The sequence below is a fragment of the Capsicum annuum genome, chromosome 8 (assembly GCF_002878395.1).
Source record: "Capsicum annuum cultivar UCD-10X-F1 chromosome 8, UCD10Xv1.1, whole genome shotgun sequence".
In the NCBI taxonomy this organism is placed as follows: Eukaryota; Viridiplantae; Streptophyta; class Magnoliopsida; order Solanales; family Solanaceae; genus Capsicum; species Capsicum annuum.
This window is the reverse complement of record NC_061118.1, coordinates 99,799,588-99,808,795: the sequence shown is the minus strand read 5'-3', so window position 1 is coordinate 99,808,795 and position 9,208 is coordinate 99,799,588. Positions and strand designations below refer to the sequence as shown.

Sequence of the window (9,208 nt, the reverse complement as noted above, 5' to 3'; positions counted from 1 at the left end):
TTTGAAGCAGTTGATATAGAGTGAAGATGATGGTGATTATCTTTTGGATAAAATTGCATCGAATATGAAAGAAAAGTTTGATAAGTATTGGGGTAGTCCAAAGAAAATGAATAAGATGATTTTTATTCATGTGTTCTGGATCCTCGGCACAAGTTTGTTTCCTTTGGTTTTGCTCTTCAAATGATGTTTGGGAAACAAGAAGGACTAATTTTAGAGAGCGGGGTGAAAGACTACATGAATTTGATGTATGGTGAGTATATAAAAGCCTTTTCAAAAGATAAAGATAGTCAACATTCTTCATCTTCATCTAGCTCTTTATTTGAAAATTCTAGTTCACTGCCTTAGCGTTGAGGTAGTACTGTTCAATCGATAGGGTCTTTAGGGTCATTCATGGATGATCTAATGAAACATAAAGCTAAAAATACAACAATGGTTAAAACAGAATTGCAAAAGTATCTTGATGAAGAAAATAAAGGTGAAACCAAAAACTTCAACGTCTTGTCTTGGTGGAAAATACATTCACCCAGATTTCCTATTCTTGCTGAGATGGCTCGGGATGTGTTATCTATTCCCATTTCAAGTGTGGCATCCGAGTGTGCTTTTAGTACCGGTGGACATATCTTGGATTCATTTAGGAGTTCATTAACTCCTAAATTGGTGCAAACTCTAGTGTGCCTTCAAGATTGGATTCGGAGTGAATCACAACCTGTTAGTATTGAGAAAAATATAGATGTCCTCGAAAAGATTGAATAAGGTAAAAATATTCTAATTGTATTAGTTTTGTATTATTATTGTAAATGGTTGTTAACATTTTTGTGTCTGATTAATAAAAATTCTCTGTAGAATTAGGTAATACTAGCATTCTTGATGATTGACGTGAAGTTGAGATTCTTCTTTTTTGCACTTGAATCTGGGCATCTGGTAAGCCACCTATCCTAGCTATAATTTTTTTTAAGTCATGTATTTCCTTTGTTGCCGATGTTTGACATCTGCTATATCATATGGAACACCCCTGATTGTCTAGTGGACTGGTAAGCCACCTATTCTATCATTTGTTGGATTATCTAGTGGACTGTTCTTCAATTACTGCAAATCATTATAGAGTTTTACCATAGAAAAAGAAAGGGAAAAATACACAAGAAAACTTCTTTTAGTGAAATAATTATACAATTGCAAATAGCTAGGGAGATAGAGATAGGACATTAACATAATACATCCCGCTAAGAATTGCAAAAGAAATTGCTTTTTGCTAACAATATGATTAACTAAGATGAACATCATTAAGTTATCTTTAGTTTTCATCCGTGTACATTGTACATGTGATGGAAAAAACATTTACAGCTACAAGGGATACACCTTCTCTTCCTAAATTGCATGAGTAGATAGATTTCTATCTATCCTCTAGAAATAAAAAGATACTGAACCTGCAAGCAGCATTTTGTAACATGGATTCGACAAGCTGAAAATTAGGACTGCGTTAATCAGGACAATATTGTTGTAACACATTAGAAGTTTAAATGGAATAGCATGATGCATTAGATACTAAATGTCAATGATAGCTGGTATTTGCTTCTTATACTCGAACTAGACCTTGTTAATAGCTTGACAACCTCTTTCATAGATGGTCTTCTACCGGCATCCTTCTCTGTACATTTAAGACCTTGTTATGTGATATGTTATAGGTGTCTGAGTTTTGGTAAGATCTGGATATTTTCAAAGGCTCGAAGCATTTGAAGATTTTTGGCAAGATTTGGATATTTTCAAAAGCTAGAAGCGTTTGAAGAGTTTTGGACTTTTGGGATGATCTGGATATTTTGAAAAGCTTGAAGAATTAGGATTCGTTTTTTTTCAACTAACATTAATTTTAAAGATTTTTGTAAACTAAAACTCATTATGTAGGATTTGACGGCAACTAAGATTTTATTTTGGTTGTTACTATTTCTATTTTATAAGTATTTTTCTTATTGGTTAAACAGAAAATCAAACCGTTAAGAATCAATAACCGATAAACCGAAAACCGATAACAAATATCTTATTGGTTGATTATTGGTTTTGCATATTTAAAAATTGAAAATCGATAACCGAACCGATAACACACAAAACCTAACCGAACCGACCGATGCCCACCCCTAGAAATTTTACCCTAATCTTTTCCCTATTTCAGCGTGTAACAACTTGCTTTCTCCAAAATATGTGGAAAAAAATCAATACACGTCCCAATCCCAAACTATCACTTCCATTTCTTTGGCCCCTACCCATAACATGTCTCTTACCACTATTATATCTACTAATTCTTCCACTACTAGGCTGATCCCTACTGCTAAGGAAGCTAACACTATTTTTAGTTCCAAGTGGTGTTTGGAAGGGCTTATTTTTTAGTCAAAATGGCTTTTAAGCCATATTTTGTTTTTGGAAGTGTTTGGTAAATTTTCAAATGCTTAAAAAAAGCTACTTTTGGCTTTTTAAAAGCCAAAAGCCATAAGTTACCTTTCCCTCTACTTTTTTTAGAGGGTTTTATAAGTCATTATAGTTGACCAAATAAATGACAATTCTGTCCCTTATAATTATTCATTATTTCAAATTTATCCTCGTAGCCCTAAGAGCCCTTTTATTACACAACATATTTTTTTCTCTCAAAAATAACCCTTGCTCTCTCTCTCTCAACGCCGCTGTTTCTCAAGGTTGGACTACCAGATACTGCATTTCCTTCAAGATTTGTGGTAAGTTCTCTTAATCCTTTCTCTTTTTTTCTTTAGTTTTGATTTTTCATCTCCCCTTTTTCATAGATAAAATGTTGACTTTGAAAGCTTTGATGCCATATAATAGAGAAAATTTGTGTAAAATTATGTATAAAATTATGAGAAAAAGTTAGCAGGCATGAATCCTTTGTACACATAATCTCTCTTTGCTTCTATATAAGTGCCAAAGGAGCTTTCAAAATGCTGCTTCATTCTACACAGGCACATTAATTAGATTTATAAACTCCATCCATGAAGGGACAACATTATTTTTCCCAGGCTACAAGAACCTTTCTAGTGAACTCAGCAGATCCAATCCATAAAGATCTTCTCCAAATAGCTTCTACAAACTGAATAATCTTCTTAGACAGCACAACCACCTGAGCCCAGAATGTTTTGATATGTTATTTCTTGTATTTATGTTACTTCTTTTTCTAGACTGTTTTGGACTATTTTTTCTTGACTTGAGAGCCTATCAAAAATAACCTCTCTGTTTATTTTCAGCTATCCCAGATCCTCATTATAGTGAACCTAGCTGCCCCTTTATGTTGTTGTTGTTGTAGCTGATATTTGAAATCCTGTTATTTTCCAGTGAAATATTATTTAAGCACAAAGTATTGCTTAGATACCAATTTAATCTTCTTCCTTTTTTAATTTGAAAATGTTGAATTGTGTAACTGGCAATGCCATTGATAATTTTTTTCATTCATAAGTTAGATAAATTTTTCTGTGCCTAACTTCAGTCCCTATTTTATTTGTATGTGCCAGTACAAGAGACGTGTAGAACTTTATAAAAGTACAAGAGAATATCATTCTACTGCTCTAATTGACTTTTCTATTGACAATTCATTTCAGAAATTGACTACTCGACGTGGAAACTACTCTTGTTGCTCGTCTTTTGGGCAATCAGTCTGGACGAATACAAAACTTTGTAAGTTTCTTTAGTCAAATATTGTTTTGCAGCAGAATGAATCTCATCAGTAACTTTACTTCATAAACAAATGAAAATGCAAAATAGCTAAAGTTCCATAAAACTATATTTGATCGTTTGATCTTATTTGGTTGTTTAATCAGTCTAAGTGACTCCGAGATAAAGCATTTAGTCCCCTTTATAGAATATTCAAAACTGAATTCATGGGTTTATATATGTCTATCCCCTAAGGAATGCTAGAACTACCTTGTCTGAAATTGGGTCCTAGTTAGATTGTTTACCCTTACTTTTGGTATTTATGTCATAGAAAAGGAGATAACTTTTGTAGTTCATAAAGAGTGGTCCCGATTAAGTTTATGACTTGCTAATTTACATTTGAACTTTCTTAGTCATCTTACGAAAATGAGATTAGCCAAGCCAAAAGGTTGGACTACCAGATTCACAAATAATCTTCATTCTGATGTGAATTTGCTGATTTATACTTCCGTCCACATGTTTTTACTGTTCTACCACTTCTGTTGTGGAAGTAGTGTTTGCATTTTGAGTTGACAAACAGGAACACTTGAGAATCTGCACGACTAAATCTGATGCCCCTCCCCGGGTATATCTTGGCACTACTGAAACGATAGAGTTTTGTCTTTACAACCATGGTTTATTGTTGTTATTTGTTGTTGTTTTTGCTACTAACAAGTTGCCCCAATAATATGTTGTATCTATCTTTTTATCTACTAGCATCTTTATTATTTTATCTACTAGCATCTCTATACAGTGTTTTAAGTATTTCTACACAACCATAAAAGTGGGATTAGTGACTTGAAAAATATAGTGTTTCAAGTATTTGTACACAATCATTTTATCTCTATCATTTTATATATTTGTTCTTACTGCTCATCTTATTTACTCACATCTTTAGATTATTTATATTCTATCATATCGAAAACTAGTTTGGTACGAAGTAATGCTAAATGGAACGATGATGCTCATATTTCTTTTATAGAGGTGTGTCAATTAGAAATTATAAAAGGAAATAGACCAAACTCTCATTTGAATAAGCATGGATAGAAAAATATGGTTGATGAGTTCAATAGTAAGACGGGATGAAACTATACTAGAAAATAATTAAAAAATAAGTGGGATAACATGAAACAGGACTGGGTTTTTTTTAAGCAGATGATGAGAGAGAATACAGGTTTAGGTTGGGATGCCACAAAAAATACAATCATTGCAGATGACGATTGGTGGGAGCAAAATATTAAGGTACGTCTCTCGCATTATTCTATATTTCTTTATTATTTATCTCATTATTTAATTACTTAAGTAGTTTTTTTTGTTTCAGATGGATCATCGATATATGAGGTTTAAGAATAGTGATCTTTCTCTCATATGTTATCGCTATGATGCTTGCTATGGGAGAAAGAGCACGTGCCACTAATCAAGAATAAATTTCTGATATTGAAGTAGATTTGGACAAATTAAAAACAAATGATGTTGATGATTTTGACAAAGAACACTTCATTAATCTCAATGATGAAGGAAGTGATAAAAGTGATGACCTAAATGATATGGATTCTCTTATGTTTTTCAAACCATCACTAAAAAGAAAACCTTCAACTAATGATATAGGAACTAGTAGTCGAGTAAAAAAGACTAAGACAAAATCTGCTAGAGAAGAACTATACTCTATAGTTGAGTTGATGTCAACCAAAAGTACTGCTACATGTCATGCACTAAAGGATCCCACCATTGATAAGTGTATGGACATTTTGGCAAGTATTCCTGAAATTGTTATCCCGTCTGAAAGCTACAACTATGTAGTGAACTTATTTCTAAAGAAAGACGTCCGTCAAATATTTTTTAAGCCGACTACTGATGAAGCTCGAAAGTCTTGGTTGGCATATAACTATGAGTTATACCTACTTAAGAAAATGTGAAGGATGTATTCGTTTGATTTTAGTATTTTTGTTGTTTGATGTTTGTTATTATGGTTGTACGCGTGAACTTTATACGCTATGTTTGTATGGTTAAAATCCTTTTAAAATTTGTATTATTGTATGTTTGTGTATTTTAAACATATGATGTTCTGTTGATTTTCACTTACTAGATGAAGAGTATGCAATGATATATGAATTACATAGATTCATAGTGCATCTTATAAATTAAAATATGTTGATGTACCATACTCTATATGAGCACTATGAGATTTTTACACTCCCATAATCTACTAATGTGAGGCATTTTTGATTTTCAGTTAAATGGAGAGTTTGGAAATTAGCATATTTAAGTGACTTATTAGATGAAGAAGATGAAGAATTGAAAAAAGTTCATAGAGAGCAAGACAAAGAGTGGATGACTTTGTGTCAACTTGCAGGTAAATATATTTTGACGTATTGCTAAAAGTACTTATGTAAGGAACCTTGTCGTACAGCAAAGTGCTCCGGACATATATTTATTCAAGAGATATTATGAGAAAATGAAACCCGTTGTTATGAAAATTTTCGATTGAAGAAAGCGGTGTTTATTGATTTATCCAATGATTTGACCGAAAAATATGGGCTTTAAACCCACTCGTGAAATTTCTACACACGAAATGTTAGGCATGTTTTTGATGATTCGCGCACATGGAGCGGGAAATCGAATGATACAAGAAATCTTTTAACATTCTGTAGAGACGGTTCATAAACACTTTCATAGTGTTTTAAATATCGTTTCTAAGCTTGCAAGAGATATCATTAGACCACATTTAAATTATAATGATGGTGTAGGAACTCACAAGCCATGTAACGAGCGATATTTGCCTTTCTTTAAAGTAAGTTGCACTTTATCCAAATATATACTTTATTATACTTAATATTTAATTTCTCTCATGATTATTTTCTTAAGTTAAATTTATTTATGTATATACTTGTAGGATTGCATTGGGTCACTCGATGGCACACATGTTAAAGCTAGACCGCAAGATCAAGAAATTTCGTATATTGATCGTAAAAGTTATCCGACTCAAAATATTCTTGCCGTTGTAGATTTAAACATGTGTTTTACATTTGCATTGGTTGGACGGAAAGGATCGGCTCATGACAGTCGTATATTTCGTGAGGCTCTTCGTAGACAAGAACTCAACTTTCCACATCCACTGAAAAATAAATATTATCTAGTTGATTCTGGATATTAGCACACGAAGGGATACATGGCTCCTTACAGAGGAGATAATGTGAGGTATCACCATTCTGACTTTCGATGTGGTGCAACACGACAATTGCGGGAGCCAAGGGGACACACTGAAAAATTTAATTATTTGCATTCTTCTTGTAGAAACATAGTAGAGTGCACATTTGATGTTTGGAAAGCGAGGTGGTCTATTTTGCGAGACATGTCTTACTATAACATTGACACCCAAAGAGATATCGTAATTGCTACTATGGTCATTCATAATTACTTTAGAAAGAAGTGCAATGTGGATAATGCATTTCAAACGGCTGAGAATGAAATATATATTTCATCGGTTGATTTTGATGTAGGCACAACTTCAACGGCTAACAATATAGATGGCGAAAGTGTGAGTGAGGAAAGTAATGTGCATTGGGTGGGACTTCGTGATATGATTGCTAATAATATTTGTAATGCTTAATGCTTGTATTAATTGAATATTTCCACTTTTGTATCTACGGAGAACTAACTCTAGCCATATTAGTACCTCTTTTGTATGAAACTTCTAATTTATGAAATATGATTTTATGTATTTTTCTCCTTCTTTAATATATTCTTTTAAATTTGTGGCCGGAAGATGGTGTATTTGTATAGGAAGTTCCTGTACAAATGGTTTTTGACAAGGGACTCAATATTTTGTTAGTTGAGCGACTTCTTTAACATTGTGTAGACTTGGGTTTAAGAACATTTTAATTTGGTTGAATTATTCATTAGACTTTTGTAACATCACTTTTAACATATTAATTTAGTATATGGCGGTTGAATTATTTTAGACTTTTTGTAACACCACTTTTACTCATACTGTTGCATCTTAAATACTACAGGATAGAAGCTCAGGTTCGTGGTTTTGATTCTCAGTTCCAGAACCAAATTATGATGCCTAGATTCTTGAGGACTCTCCCAATTTAATAGTCATTCATGGATATATATATATATATATATATATATATTTTGAAGCTAAATTAAAAATTTATATTAATTTTAATTTGATTCATTTTAGAAATGAAAATTAATAATAATCAACTTTATATATTGTTAACAACTTTAAGGATATTTCAGACATTTTGACAAAAAAAAATGTTTAACAGCAATTGTTTATCAAATACATCATAAACTCTTTTTATGTTTCAGCATTTTTATCCAAACACATAACTGTTTAGTTTTAAAATAAGTTTCAACATTTTCAAAATCACTTTTAAAAACTTTTTAAAAGCCTTTTTTTTCCATTCTATCCAAATGGGCTCCAAATTTCATAATAATAGCCTTGATATTCATAGTACTGTACTTCCCACTAATTCCAACTCAAAAGAAAGTACTACTCGGATATTTTCACAACCAAAACAATAGTAAAATGCTAATATCTGTAGTAAGTAGTAACACAAGTAACATAACGGATTTATTTTCTAAGAATAGACAAGATACTGCAAAAAGAATTAATAACCCTGCTTCAAGCACAGTGCATGTTAAAGGAAGAGTCAGACGACTAGTCATTTCTATGAATGAAAAAAATACAAAATCTTGAAACTAGCAATTTTCAAGAGATTTCAAAGACCAACAATATCATCATGAACCCTAAAAATACACCTACTGAGCCTCTACCAAATCCCTCTATATTACAAGAAACTATCATAAAATCAAGAAGCCCCAAACTTGCAATATCTGAAAATGCCTCGACGTCTTCCACGAGAAACAAAACCTACAATAATATCCCAAAACATTCCCATGAAAATAATCAGGAAAATCAACAACTAAACTTGTGGAACCCCCAAAATTTAGAATCCACAAAATTCAAATATGTTCTCCTAATACCATCAAGACCTGCAGAACATGTTAATTTATCAAGAAAATTGGAACCATCACTCTCTCACAAACAATCAAATCCAATCCCTATTATCTCATCCTAGAATACAACATACCAGCAATTATAAACATGTTGAATGGACAAAATATGACCAATGCAATATCTCCAGAAAATCTGTCGCCAATGAAAACAATGTCAAACTAATCCAAAGCTGCCAGAACTTATTGAATGCTCACTTCATGCAAAATCAACATCTCATAGAGATGGGAAGGAACATGATTCACATGCAAGTAAAATCCATGATCTCTCCCATGGCAAACCGCAACTTACTCTCAACCCCATTGATGAATTATTTCGACTGATTTTTTCCACAAATATCTTAGCACCAGATCACAAAATGAGTCCTCAAGATAAGGTGGTTCCACAACTCCAAAAAAACCAACCTTGACTCTTCCGTCGTCCTCTACTCATGTCCCACAGATGCCACAAGCTCAGGAGGATCCATAAAGAGGCATCTTCCAGATAATGATACCG

At 32.6% G+C, this 9,208-nt stretch overlaps 1 pseudogene; it reads left to right on the top strand.

The window, feature by feature from the left end:
* Positions 1-429: 429 nt before the first annotated feature.
* On the top strand, positions 430-5,895 carry LOC107879696 (annotated as a pseudogene).
* Positions 5,896-9,208: the final 3,313 nt, after the last annotated feature.